This window comes from Pongo abelii, chromosome 3 (assembly GCF_028885655.2).
Source record: "Pongo abelii isolate AG06213 chromosome 3, NHGRI_mPonAbe1-v2.0_pri, whole genome shotgun sequence".
NCBI lineage: Eukaryota > Metazoa > Chordata > Mammalia > Primates > Hominidae > Pongo > Pongo abelii.
The window spans coordinates 44761275-44776978 of NC_071988.2; the positions used below are offsets into that span (position 1 = coordinate 44761275).

The 15704-nt window shown below is 36.0% G+C and overlaps 1 pseudogene; it reads right to left on the minus strand.

Moving 5' to 3' along the window:
• Window positions 1-597: 597 nt before the first annotated feature.
• Window positions 598-15704, minus strand: part of LOC100450326 (52 kDa repressor of the inhibitor of the protein kinase-like) — a 48057-nt pseudogene continuing 32950 nt past the window's right edge.

Sequence of the window (15704 nt, forward strand, 5' to 3'; positions counted from 1 at the left end):
AGCACTTATTCTCAATCTTCGTCACAGGAAGAATACACAGATCCTTTAACAATGCATACATATCAGGAAAAAAAGATGTCAGGCAGGTGGAATGCTTCAAACATGGGGGACAGAAGTCCTATATCTTTACCTCTGTGTTTCCATTTGACTCTTCAACAAGGAAGCTCAGCTGAGAGCATGTCTGGACTGGGTAAGTAACTTCTGTACTTGTCAGCATGGTGTTCCTCAGATGTATTGAATTTAAGCTATCCTATGACTGAAGGTACCAGAAATAAGTATATCATAGTTTTGAGGTACTGTTCTGAGAACATATCTTTGAGGTACTGTTCTGAGAATATATCTTTCAGTTTCTGAAAAATGTGCTCCACAGTTGGAACACTTAGGGTTTCTTTATAAAAACTCTCAGAGGTCAGTTGAGGTGCCATGTTACCTTGCTAAGCTCTATGGAATTTCCCAGAGAGTTTTATTTGACTATCAAGTTTGGTTACCAAATGTGTGGCTTCCTCAAACTAAAAATAATGATAGACTTCAATATCTTCCATCACTTCATTGAACGAATGTAGTACTGCAGTCAAACTACTGCCTACAAAGATGATATCAGAGGTGTGACCCTGGAGATTTCTTCAAAAGGTTCTTGTAAAGCACGTTTTTAATAACAACAATGCTAACAATGAAATCAAAATCTGTTGCTGCACTACAGAGGACAAATTCTTGGCTGGGTACTCAGTCATCCCATCTAATATTGTGTCATCATTTATATCATTTAAACATAAAGAAGTGCTAGCATGAGGTCCACTAAAATTTCAAAAGCATCATGCCTGCCTGTTTAATAGGAATACCAAATTTCCTTTAGTCATTTACCCTTTTCTCCACTGTTTTGAAAAAGATCAGAAATGACACTGTCAACTCCTAAAAGCAGTTGTGATTGATGGAAAAAATGAATAAACTTCTGCAGTTGTTCCTAATGCAACAGATACACCCATAATAGGCACTGATTTTGCCAATCACATACATATTTAAGGCACAGGAAAGGCAGGGCAGATAGATACCTTGAGGATATTTTTCTAAAAGTCTAGGAGAAACAACTTTCATTTTGGAAGAGAATCCATTGCACACAATGTAAGCTTGGCCATGACAATAATACTCCATATTTAGTCCCCATTTCTCAGTTATGGTAGTGTGAAATTTCACAGCCAAAATTTCTGCTTCAGCTTCATAAGGCAGGAAGCCCACAGATTCCTCTCTCAGGTTTTGAGATTCATAAACAAACCTCACCAACACAAGTGGGTGCTCTTCCCCTGATATGTCCACTACATTGTCATTGATGGCTGTGGTTTGGATATTTGACCCTCCAAATGTCATGTTAAAATTTGATGCCCCACGTTAAAGGTGGGGACTAACAGGGGGTGTTTGGGTCATGGGGTAAATCTCTCATGGAATCATGTAGTGCCGTCCTTGTGTAACGTGTGAGTTCTTACTGTCTTAGTTTCTACAACAGCTTCTTGTAGAAAGGAACCTGGCACCTCCCTCCCCTCTCTTTTTCCAGTCATGTTATCTCTGCATGTACCAGCTCCCCTTTGCCTTCCATCCTGAGTGGAAGCAGGCTGAGTCCCTCGCCAGACACAGATGGTGGTGCCATGCTTCTTGTACAGCCTGCAGAAGCATAGGCCAAATAACCCTCTTTTCTTTATAAGTTACCCAGCCTCAGGTATTCCTTTATAGCAACACAAACTGACAAAGAGTGATAATGACAAGGAAGTGTGAAATTCTCACTTCCTTTAGAGTTTCTTCCCTAATACAGCTCTCACAGATCTCTAGCATATGATTCTACTGTGTTTCCAAACAGAACAGCATGTTGTGTTAGCCACTGTTGTCTCAGAGTGCTTTCTTAGGACCTCTTCACCAGAATTTATCTGGCACTCCAGCAGTGCTTGACAGTCATCAGGACTAAAATTACCTTCTGGGGTTTCATCACCCCAGAAGGAATGTTTAGCTTTCCCTTAAGAATCAACATTTCAAATAAAGACTTTATGTTTAGCTTTCCCATGAGAATCAAAACTTCAAATAGAGACTTTATGTATTTTTTTTGTTTTCCTTCTTGTCAAAGATTAGAGGTAAAATGTTCTAATCCTGTTCTTCATCCCCTTCTCTGCACTGGGGTGCTGAGCATTGCTGTTACTGGTTTCTGTGTGTGTGTGTGTGTGTGCATGTGTGTGTATGTGTATATGTGTGTGTGTGCACTTTTCTCTTCAGTGTTGTGAACATTTTCTGCTTTACGTGCACTCAATTCTTTTATTCATTTTCCCTATCATTTAGATTGTTTAAATGACTAAGATCAACTATTGTTGGTATTACATTATCTTAAATAACTATCCTATAAGCACTAGTTCTACAGATCATAAGAGGTCTCAAAGTAGTTGGCACATACTTGACAATGTTTTTTTAGTTGATCAGATGTTTTCTCTTCTGTCCACTCTCTTACAATTCACCTGTTTCTGGCATCTGGCTGGATTCGGTGGGAAACTGGAAAAAGCCAGGTCAAACTGTATGCTCTTTTGCAGTACAATTGGTGGCAGTGCAGACCTCACCTACTGTCTGTTGTGCTCAGCCTTCTTTTCCTTGACTTCTCAGGGCAGCCTGCTGGACACAGGGGCCCAGGAGAGGAGAATGTGTTGTTGTATTTTAACAGATCTTTTTTTTTTTTTGAGATGGAGTCTCACTCTGTCACGCAGGCTGGAGTGCAGTGCCGTGATCTCAGCTCACTGCAGCCTCCGCCTCCTGGGTTCAAGTGATTTTCCCACCTCAACCCCTTGAGTAGCTAGGACTATATTTGGGACCACCACCCCTGGATGGTTTTTGTATTTTTAGTAGCGACAGGGTTTTGCCACATTGGGCAGGCTGGTCTCCAACTCCTGGCCTCAAGTCATCCGCCCGTGTCGGCCTCCCAAAGTGCTGGGATTACAGGAGTGAGCCACCATGCCCAGCTGTGTATCTTCTTTATTTTGTTAATATGATGAGCTATAGATTGAATTTTGAATGTTGACCCAACTTTGTATTTCTGGAACAAATACCACTAGGTTATGTTTGATGTAGTATTCTTTTTATATGTTGATATATTTAATTTGAAAATACTTCATTGTAGATTTTTGCATTTATGTTCAAAATAAATATTGGTCTTTTCTTTTACTGGCTGTCTCACATTTTAGTATCAAGTAAATATTCCCTTCTTTCTCTAGTCTGGATTCTCCAAAGAAACAGAACCGAGAGGATATATGTGATATATGTATGTGTGTATATTTTATAAAAATTGTATCACATGATTATGGAGACTGAGAAGTCCCACGATCTGCCATCTGCAAGCTGGAGAACCATGAAAGATGGTGGCATAATTCAGTCCAAGTCCTAAAGCCTGTGGGGTGGGTGTTGGGAGGTAATGGTGTAATTCCTGGTCTGAGTCTGAAGGCCAGAGAACTAGGAGCACTGATGTCTAAGGGCAGAAGAAGAAGAAGATGGACGTCTCAGCTTAAGAAGAGAGAGCAAATTTGCTCATTCTTTTCCTTTTGGTTCTATTTGGGCCCACAATGGGTTGGATAATGTCCACCCACATTGGTGAGAATGATTTTCTTTACACAGTTACTGATTTAAATGCTAATCTCTGCTGGATGTACCCTCACAGACACACCAGAAATAATGTTCTAGCTGCTATCTTGGGCATTCCTTAGCCCTGTCAAGTGGCACATAAAATTAACCATAACACTCCTTTTCCATTTTCTGGAAGGGATGTATAGAATTGGTGTTATTTCTTCTTTTAATGTTCAGTAGAATTTGCCAGTGAAAATATCTGGGTCTTAAGTTTTCTCTTTTGAAAGTTTTAAAATATGGATTCCATTTAAAAAATATTTGTAGGAATATTTAGGTTTTCTATTTCTTCTCTGCTGAGTTTTGTTATACAAGAGTACCCTGCCTTCAAGAAAATTACATTTTATATAGGGAATAGATGATGTAGTTCCTTACATAACAGTGTGTTATAGGTTAAGGGAGGCATAATCTGGTGAGCAGTAACACTGTGATCCATTATGTATTCCATAATATTGCAAGAACCAGAGAAAATTAATTTAGAATATTAACAAGATTTTATTCTGTAGGAAGAAGAATCCAGAAGAAACTGAAGTAAGTGTCAAGGTCTTCAACATATGATTTATGGTTCAGAAAATACTTTTGGTCTTTATAAGAACTGAGTGTTCAGTGAGGAGTTTGATAGAGAAAGAACACTTAAAGATTGAATCAACATGGGAGGGGAGAGAAAATGGGAGCTGGGCACAGATTTTCTGTCCATAAGTTGCTATAGGAACACTGAAGAATGAACCATTAGAAAAAAAAAAAAAAATCCAGATTGCACAACAGGCTTGACTTGTTAGATTCAAAATTTGCTTCCTCTTCCAGTACAGTTTTTTTAAAAACCAGAGTGGCATTGAGATTGCTGGTAAAATACTTCAGAATTATAACTTGGGAGGATAAGAGAGAAATGTATGACATCACACTATCAGGGACCAAAAAACCCACTATTTTTATAATTAACTTTAAAAATTGATAAACATGTTATATTGAACAGTCAGTTAAACAGAAGATTTCTACAAAGTAAATAAAACAAAAAATAATCAATTGATATTCAAAGAATTAAAAATATTACTATAATTAATAACACTTTTAAATTAAATGAAATAAAATATCATATGACTCTAACACTTTGGTCGAGATACTCTTCTGAGACATGTGAGAGGCCTTGGGACTAAAATAAGATAGACTTTATGAGGTATCCTCCTACTGAGAACACGTGACATAAACACATTTCCATGTGATATTGGGGTACAAAATCTAGCATCTTAGAAAAGTACAAGGTAGAAACTAAAGTATAGAGTCATTAAAGAGATAACAAAGAGTAACACTGCAAAGTGAATTTCAGGGATATAACTAGAGATAGCAAAACAAATAGATGAAGGAATGAGTTTGGAAACTCTCATGAATGTTTTACCTGGAGAGATATGTTCAGGTTGGAAGATAGAAGTAGTGTATCACACAGTGGTTTGGGTATAGAACTGCTTTGGCACCACACTCTTTGGACAATTTTGGTCAATCATAATGTTATGAAACAATAAAAGCAGTAGGACATCAAGAAGCCCTAAAATCTTTGATAAATGGTGGTGCTGACAAAGACTTTCTCCTTGAACAAATGTAGACAGGCTGGTCTGATCCTTGTTTTCAACTAGGCCTTGTCATTATACATTGTCTGTGGGCCGACTAGCCCAGTGTTAGCAAGAATCTCCCGTAAGCCATCCTTTATATGGAAAGAATCCCCCATCCTTTATATCTGATTATACTCAATATCTCATTAAATTCCTCATCCCCACTCTTGGTATTTGATCATCTTTGGTCTGTGTTCAGTGAGGGGTTTGATAGAGAAACCACGCTTGACAATTGAATCAACATGGGAGGGGAGAGAAAATGGGAACTGGGCACAGATTTTCTGTCTACAAGTTGCTGTAGGAACGTTGAAGAATCCTGTTAATATCAAGAATCCTGTTAAGTGTGTTTAGCAGGAATTCCCCTACCTTGATATCTTCTCTTAGTAATTTCCCATTCACTGACTCTCCCTTCTGCTCATTTGCTATGAATCCTTAGCTATCTTTGCTTTATTTATTCAAGTTGAACTAACCTTTCTTCCTTACTGCAATAGTCTTGACACTTATTGCAGTAATCCTGAATAAAGTCTCTCTGATAATTTTGGTGTCAGAATAATTATTTCTTTAACAGTGGTCAAAGTAATATCCATGGTGGTTTGCTTCCAATAAAATGATAAAGAGCATAAGAAAAAGATTTAACATTGCATTAGGGGTACTCTAAAAATGTCTTAGCAGAAGAAAAAAGTACATATAACTCTTTTCATGCTCTGATCCCTAAACATTGTGCAAGATGCTAGGGTAAGGCCTACTATAGAATGAAAATTAGGTTAAATTGAATTACACATTTTTAAAATCTGATGTAATAAAAACAAGCACAATATCTAGGAACTTTTGGTTACTCACAAAAATTGTTCTAAAATATTTAATGATAATTTGTGAATATGAAAGATACATTTGAGAAAAAGATCTCTTTTACTGATCATTAAGTCTTAGGTTTGACTTTACCCTAGAATAAGTATTTCCTTTTTTTTTTCATTGCTTTTGGGTTCTGTATCCAGAACATTCATTTCAGGTACTGTTTGCACAGTGGTGAACCAAATAGTCATGTTTTCTGCCCTCTTGCCACAATTTAAAAAAGCCTTTTGAATTTGACTTATCTAACATCAGCTTACAGAAAATTGTGATACATGCATGTTTTTTAACAAAGCCAGCACAACTGATTATTTGTTTGGGTATGAAGAATGAAGGGTGATCCCACATTCTTTTTCCTGAGAAACCAGAAGATTGGAGTGGCATTTCTAAGATTGTTAAGTGATAGGGATTCCAAGTTTTAAGGAAGACATCATGAATTCACTTTTATTGATGTTAGCTTTCAAATTTTAACCATCAAGAGACACTTTTGAGCAGGATAAGCAAGAGACTAGATTCAGAAAAGATATCTAGCTGAGATATTAATTTTGGAATTATCACCAGGTATTTGTATTAAAAAGCATATAACTAAATGATATCTTCAATAAATTATATTCAAAGCAAGAGGATCAAGGTTATACAACATAAAAAGGTTGAAGAGAAAAGAATAAAAATCAAAGGGACTGGGAAAGACCCATGGGTAGGGTAGGAAGAAAGCCATGGTATTCTGAAAGCCAAGTTAAGAAAGTATATTAAAGAGAAGGGAGTGGTGGGAACACTTAAAATCTACTCTGTCAGCAATTTTCAAGTATATAATACATCATTAATTGTAGTCACCATATTGTATTTCTACACTAGATCTCTTGGACCAATTTGCCCTGCCTAACTGAAATGTTGCATTCTTTGATCAACATCTTCCCAGTCAACACAACCCCCCTTATCCCTTCATAACCACCATTCTACTCCCTGCTTCTAATGATATGGTATGTGAGTTAATAAATATGTTAGTTAGCCTGATTTAGTCATCCCGTAACATATACATATATCAAAACAGGATGTTGACACTATAAATGTAAATAATTTTTATTATAATTTTTATTTGTCAAATAAACATAAATATAAAAAAGAGGAGAGAGTGATCAATAGTTTCAAACACGGCTGGTAGATTTTTTTAGCATGAGGACTAAGAGCTATCCTTTTGATTTTGCAATGTGAGATCATCAGAGCCATTGATAAGACCAATTTTAGTAGAGTAGGCTTTAGCAGAAAGCCTAATTAGAGTACACTTATGAGAAACAGAAGAGAAATATTGGAAATGTGAATACAGACTATTCATTTGAGGAATTTTGCTGCAGAGGTGAATGCAGAAATGGGGCAGTAGTTGGCTGGCAAAAGTGAAGAATGGAGCAACAAGAACATTTATTAATCAGGAGCATGTTTATTTCAAGAGGATACAAATACCTGCAAATGATGGAATTGATACAGTCAAGTATGAAAGCTTGTCATATAGGGTAAGTCAGGGAGAATTGCTGTAGTGATGATACTGAGACAATACAGAATTTCCTGCGTAAATGGGAGGATATATAACAGCATGCATATGTCACCTAAAGTAAGTGGAGGAAAAGCAGAGAAACTGGGTGAACATTTACTTATTTATTTATTTTGAGATGGAGTCTTGCTCTTTCACCCAGGAGGGAGTACAGTGGCACGATTTCAGCTCACTGAAGCCTCTGTCTCTGCGGTTCAAGTGATTCTCCTGCCTCAGCCTCCTGAGTAGCTGCACCACCACATCCGGCTAATTTTTGTATTTTTACTAGAGACGGGGTTTCACCATGTTGGCCAGGCTGGTCTTGACCTCCTGACCTCAAGTGATCCACCCGCACCCACCTCCCAAAATGCTGGGATTACAGGCATGAACCACCGCGCCCAGCCTGGCTGAACATTTAGAGAGCTAGGTGGTTAATGGAAAATCTGAGGGTATTCTCAGCCAGTAGCCAAAAGCAAGAGCTAAATTAGGAGAAATGATGGTGATTTTGTGATTACATATAAAAGCTAGGTGATTTAGTCAGGGTTCTCTAGCGGAACAGAACTAATAGGATATATGTATATATGAAAGAAAGTTTATTAAAGAGAACTGACTCACGTGGTCACAAGGTAAAGTCCCACGATAGGCCGTCTGCAAGTTGAGGAGCAAGGAAGCCAGTAGTGGATCAGTCCCAGCCCCAAAATCTCAAAAGTAGGGAAACTGACAGTGCAGCCTTCAGTTTGTGGCCGAAGGACAAATAGCCCTAGGCAAACCACTTAAGTCCATGAGTCCAAAGGCCAAAGAACCTGGGGTCTGATGTTCAAGGGCAGAAAGCACTTAGCAAAGGAGAAAGATGAAGGTCAGAAGACTCCGCAAGTCAGCTCATTCCACTTTCTTCTGCCTGTGCTGCAGCTGAGGTGATGGTGCCCACCCAGATTAAGGGTGTGTTTGCCTCTCACAGTCCCCTGATTCAAATGTTAATCTCCTTTGACAACACCCTCACAGGCACACCCAGAAACAATACTTTGCATCCTTCAATCCAATCAAGTTGACACTTATTATTAACCATCACACTAGATTGAAAGTCATAAGTACTCCAAGGGCTAAAATGGGCTTACTTTCTCTCTTTCCCCCCATTCCTTCCAACCCTCTCAAACTGGAAAATGTAAAATCCAACCAAATAGAAAGGTTGGATTTCTCTTTCTCCCCCACTCTGTCTCTGCTTTCCTTCTTTCTCATCTGCTCCTAGTCACAGTGAAGAGGATTCAGGCTTTTTAATCGATTATCCCCATCTGAAAACAGAGCAGTACTTTTTCCTCCTGGGTGGAGTGGAGAAAGAAGAAGTGCCAAAGAGTTCAGGATGATAATTCCTGTAAATAGAAAAGAGAGAGAAGCCTGAAGGAAAAACAGTAGGCAAAGGCTAGATAAACAGATCTATGGTAAAAAATTAGTTGAAACATCATTGGTATCAGAAGAGTTGTCTAAGACATTTACATTTACTGTCACTCTTTAGATACCAGCATATTTGTTTTCTGATACCACTCCCAGATTATGAAGTCACATCATCATCTACTTTTGAATTTGGACAAAGTCTAAAAAGGAGTCCTCTTTTTCTGTGAAAAAAATTGTTGTAGTATAAGTAATATCACTCCAAATACTTTTTTGGAGTATTTGGAGTGCCCAATATTATGGCAACTAAATACACTAATTTATAAAGTCTGTATAAATGGAATCCCTGGGGAGGGGGATAATATGTAATTTGCACATCCAAACATGGCAGACCAGAGTTGCAGCATGCACTCCTTATGAAACAGATAAGAGGGGCTGCTGGAATACATGGCACACACACAATACTTCCAAAATGATCTGTAGAGGGAAATAATTGTTAGTGCCTTTCCAATTCATATAGAGAATTCAGTACATTTTCAAATTAAGGAATATTTATTACTTTTTAAAATTAAAGCTTTCAATATAAAGAAATAACTTCTCTTTTACCAGATTTTGAGGGAAAGATTTTTCCTCAGGCAGACATTAATTTAACAAAATGTTAACTTTTACAGATAAAGTTATTTTATATTCATAACCACACTCATGAGATAGAGGATCATTTTGAAAATAAACAAGTAGGAATTGATGGCTACTATATCTGAAGGCTTATGGAAAAACAGATGTTTGTTAAAATACAGTAGACTCTATTAGCCAGTCTCATGAGTGAAAAGAAGTCTTCTATTCCTCCTTGAGCCTCTTCTCTGGTGGTCAGGAACATTTTCAGATCACGATGAACATTACTATTTTTGCAAATACTGTCATCATTCCAATTCTTCAGTATTGTCCCTGTGGGAGGCAGAATATGCCCTCCCTCAAAGAGGTCTACACCCTAATCCTTGCAAGCTGTAAATATATTACGTTAAGTAGGAAGAAAGGACTTGAAGATCTGACTAAGTTTACTGACCTTGAGAAAAGGAGCATAGCCTGGATTATCTATGTGGGCCACCTTTAATCAAATGGCTTATTAAAAGCAGAGAACCTTTCCAAGCTGTGGTCAGAGGAAAGTATGAAATAGGAAAAAGGTTGGAGGGAGGCAACATTGCTAGCTTTTAAGATAGAGGAAAGGGACCCTGGCCAAAGAATGTAGGAGGCCTCTAGAATCTAAAAATCAAGGAAATGGAGTCTCACTTGATAGCTTCAGAAAGGAATGCCAACCTCTGACTCTGACTTTAGCCCAGTGAGAACCCTGTGAGACTTCTGACCTACAGAACTGTAAGAAACAAATTGGAGTTAAACCTCTAAGCTAGTGATAATATACCCCCTACAGGTAAAATATTTCTAAAGTATGTTGCCCCTTTTCCTGGCACTTTTTACAGTAAAAAACAAGTATGTCTTTTATTTTTTTTTAAATGACATATGAATATTATGTTAATAAATTAAGACATTTTTATTTACATTTCTAGATATGCTTTTCATTAGGACACATTTAAATAAAGAGTTCCCCTGATACTTTCAAATATAATGTTATTTAGAATGGAATGTAATTATGTGGTAGTTTTTTGGGTTTTTTTTTTTTTTGGTACCTCACTGGTTTTATAGATTAAATAAATGCCAGTAATGTTTGTTTATATGATAATCTGTTTACCCTTGGATGTAATTCTCATGCACAAATATCTGTTGAATGAATGAAGGATTGAATAATAAATGGATGAATGGACAGAGGAATAAAAGGAGGGAATGAAGGAATGAATGAATAAATGAGTCTTTAGTTATGCCTTATAGCCACAAAAGAAAAATATCTCTCCATCTTCTGACTCATTTTAGAAAGACCCAAGAGACTGTACTTAACCAACAAATCTCCCTTTTAGAATATTGTATCAAACACAGGAATAGTCAATGAATAAGTTTTGTATCAGTCATATTACCTTTATGTTTCTTTTGATCAAAATTGAATTATTATTTTACTCAATTGTACTATTTTCTGTACTTATATAAATATATTTAAGTGTATTTAAATATATTTTGAAGTTATGTAACATAAAAAGTTTGTGGATATACGGACACATATTCATTAATATCTGGGTAAATATTTACTATTGTTGAAATTTAATATGTAAGACATTATGAATATAAAAAAAATCACAAAGGAGGGTAAACATTTAATGAAAAGCTGATATGTTGACTATAATTCTGTGGTTTAGCTTTTATTATTATTATTTTTTGAGACAGAGTCTCGCTCTGTTGCCCAGGCTGGAGTGCAACGGCAGAATCTCAGCTCACTGCAACCTCCACCTCCCGGGTTTAAGCAATTCTTCTGCCTCAGCATCCCGAGTAGCTGGGATTACAGGCTCCCGCCACTATGCTGGCTAATTGGTTTAGCTGTATCTTATTTATTAAGTTCCTTTTCATGCCTGTACATGTATACCACAAAGATCTTTATATGGTTGCAGCTACATTCAAATATTACATTTTATTATTCAGTTTATGCTTTAGTAATAAATATTTCTTATTATTCCACACATATAATTTATCTCATTCATACAATTTTTAATAGGTTCGTACTAGTCTGTGTTATTGATGTAGCTTAATTTATCAAGTTACGAGTTGAGTATCTACTATCTGAGAAGCTTAGGACTAGAGTGATTGGGACTTCAGATTGTTTTCACATTTTGGAATATTTTCATATATATAAAATTATATTTCTTATATATTTTTAAATTCAAAAATACTCATAACCTGAAGGAAATTTTATACAATATTTTAATAATTTTATGCATGAAACCAAGTTTTGACTGGACTTTGACTACGGCCCATCACAAGAGGTCAAGTGTGAAATTTTCCATTTGAGGTGTCATGTCTATGCTCAAAAAGTTTCAGATTTCAGAGCAATTCAGAATGGATTTTCACATTAAAGATGTTCAATCTGTACTTTCTGCTGGAAGTTCAGGCTGGTCAGGTACAGAAGCCAATATAGGATTTGACTTTTAAAAATGTATAGTTTAAAAAATATTGTTGGTGTGACTAATATTTTTGCACCTGGCATATAGATGGGGTATGTGGTGATATTAGTGGTAAAAGGGAATGCTCTCTATTCTGCACTAAAAATCACTATAGAAAGTACCCTAAACATATTAACAACTGCCTTCACCTGCCTCTCAGGAGACTTCATGTCTCCTCTTGGTGATTTATGTATTTTCAGTGAGTATCAAATAATTTGAATGTTGCCTAAAATATATACAATTAAGGAATGTTTAGCTAGGGCTGAAACAAAATCATACACACTAAAGCTAAATATAAGAAAATTTGCTTTTCTTGAATTTTCTGCATCTATATCAATTCTACCATCCACTGATCTGGATAATAAAAAATTCAATATGTTTAGAAATTCAGAATGGAAATAAAATAATAATAAATCTACAGTGATGCGGCATTGCATTTAGAACTAAGGTCTACCCAAATCAAATCTATTACATGTCTATCTAGCCCCCTCACTCTCTTACTGAGAATCATAAAATCAACATACAACTTAAAGCTATCTTGTACTAGTATGCATCAAAACTTCCTCCAATTTGTCTAGCCTGTCACGAGGACAGCGATGCCCACTCTCATTGTGCAATATTTATTCTATTCATGTCAGTCCCTCTCAGGTCACCTACTTATCTGTTGATGTTCTTCTGCCATTGAAGCTTTTGTTGATTTCAGTACATGCCAGAAGACTGCAGAAAGAAGAAAGGCAGCACTGAAGGATACTTCCTCTCTACATTATTGAGCTTCTTTGAAAATATGCATAAAAGTGATGCTTCTAGGTTCTTCTATTCAAAAATAGAGATGGTATGGTTTTCATCTTATAATTTACATATGTATGTACATATTTCCCAGTTAGATAGAGTTTTGTGGAAAATACATGGATTTAACTCTGTTTTTGCTCTTTGACAAAAAGAATCAGATTTTATTCCTCTTTGAGTTTTGCATTGTTTACAAGAGGGCTTGGTACACCACACATTTAGTATAATATTATTGTTTCAGTATTCTTAGTCACATTTATACAGTGGTTCTTTTTTCCAGATCTCTGTTCTTTTACTTTCTAAATAAATTTAATTGTATTATTTCCACTATTTTTTTTTCTCTTTCTTAAGTGAAAATCTTTGAATCTCTACATTTACTTTAGTAAATGGTAATGGTTCAGTTTCTGGACTATTCTTTAATATGTTCCAGATGAAAACTTTTTCACTTACAAAACATTATTATGTACTTTCACTAAATCTGTAAAAATATCCCAAGAAGCAAAGCACATTTTGATTTTCTACCAAAGTTGGGTTTCACTTTATTAATAAAAGCATGCAGAGACTGATGACACTTTCATTGTTTTCTCCACTAATTGTCTTGAAATATTTGTGATAATGTTTTATATGGTAGACCAATAGAATATGGTTGAGAGAAGTCTTATCCTGCACCTGAAATGACCATAAGCTAATAATCTCTAAGTAGAAGAAAACTCCAGGAAGTTTTAACAAGGAATCCAGTCAAGTCCATATGACTTAGATTTTGAATTTCTCAAGATTCTGTGTGCCAGAAAATCATGCATGGAGATATGTGAGCAAAATTATTTCTCGTTACTTGACTATATCACAGAAGATATATTGTCACATCTGGGAATATAGCTACTCTTCAGAATGCTGACTCTGATTTTTACTTTGAATGTTCATGAATCATTTATTTGAATGTAATGGTTCATAATATTCTAAAGATGATTGAATAGTAAACCCACAATGTAAAAAGGTCACAATATTTGGTACGATTCATTTTATCTCTGTAAAGATACAAGCAGAATATGTAGCTAAAAGTGATCAGAATATCCCAAACCATTAGTGACAAATAAATATTTTGTGCTGATTTTTCCCACTGATTTTATGTCCATATTTTATCTCTCCTTTGATAGGTTTTGAACGTAATTCTCCAGCTGATTACTCTTATTGCCTGAGTACTTATTTTATTACATAATTTCCCATATAAATGACACATAGCTCCATTTGGGAATAATTTTATTTGGCAGGTAATGGACCATTACATTCACTGTATTTTACTAGCAAAGCAGAGTATTGGGCAGTGGTATGCCTTTGTTTTCATTCTATTTCTTAACATCGCATAGCTTTTGATGCACGGAGACTGTCTCTACCCTCCATGTTCTCTCATTTCATCCAGTAAGAGCCAGAGGAAGGAGAGTAGGATTTGACAGAAGATTAACAGCACCTGCTTTGACTTTTTCAAGGTTAGAGATAGGGCAGGAAGCAGCCAATGTTTTACAAGGCATGGATTCTTCGTGAAGCATTCATTTTGTGCACCCATTGTTCAAAATCTATTTCTCTCTTTGCTGTGCTCATGAATCTCTGTAAGCACTACTGATTACAGTAATCATACACCTTATGGGTTAAGTGTTCAGAAAGCAACTCAATTAAGCTATATTTTGCACCAAAATAAAAAAAAAATAGCAAGACCTTTGTTTTGCTGTCATGGTTCTATTATTGTTGTATTTTCCAGTAATTTGTTTCATTACATTATTTTGTGAGAATTTGAAATTCTTGCACCATGATTTATTAAGAAACCATAAAAATACTAATAAATGCATCAACCAGAAGTTTATTATTACCTAAGAGGCATTTTCAGCAAAATACAATTTAGCTTTTTATGAAATATGTAGCCATTCATGTTTTAATCTTTATAGATTACTTCATTTGATTTTTCTTTTGTTTTACCATAAAGATGAATTTTGTCCATGATAACTGATTTTTTTCATGGTAGATATATAAATGGACACTATTGTATGTTTGCTATGGCATCATGCCATAAAGGTCATTCATAATACATGTAATGTGGATGAAAGTGGAGATTTTTTTTCGAAGTAAAAATCACTACACTTGTTTTAGTTTACATTACTATTCTCTTCATGATAGAAAACATGTTCATTATTCATGGCTGCTCACTATACACCCTTCTATGTCTTATAATAGCAGCCCACCTTTTAAGAACTCCATACTATTATGTAATCATCTAATTGATTTGGCCGTTAATCGTTTACATGTATGCTCATCTCTCTCTCTTTTTTTTTTTTTTTTTTTTTAAGACGGAATCTCACTCTCTCGCCCAGTCAGGAGTGCAGTGGCTCAATCTTGGCTCACTGCAAGCTCCGCCTCCCGGGTTCACACCATTCTCCTGCCTCAGCCTCCCGAGTAGCTGGGACTACAGGTGCCTGCCACCACGCCCAGGTAATTTTTTGTAATTTTTAGTAGAGACGAGGTTTCACCATGTTAGCCAGGATGGTCTCGATCTCCTGAGCTCATGATCTGCCCGCCTCGGCCTCCCAAAGTGCTGGGATTACAGGCGTGAGCCACTGCATCCAACCTCTTAATATTAAAATAAAATTTAGTTAAGCTTATTTTAGCTATATATTTAAACAGTATTTCTAACAAGACTCATTTCCAGAAAAGCAATCTTTAGATGAAATTGTATATGTATATATGTAAAGTCTATTGAGAATTATTACTAAATTTATATTTTCACAAATAATTGCAAGGAATTCAATTTTACCACTTTACCTACCTGCT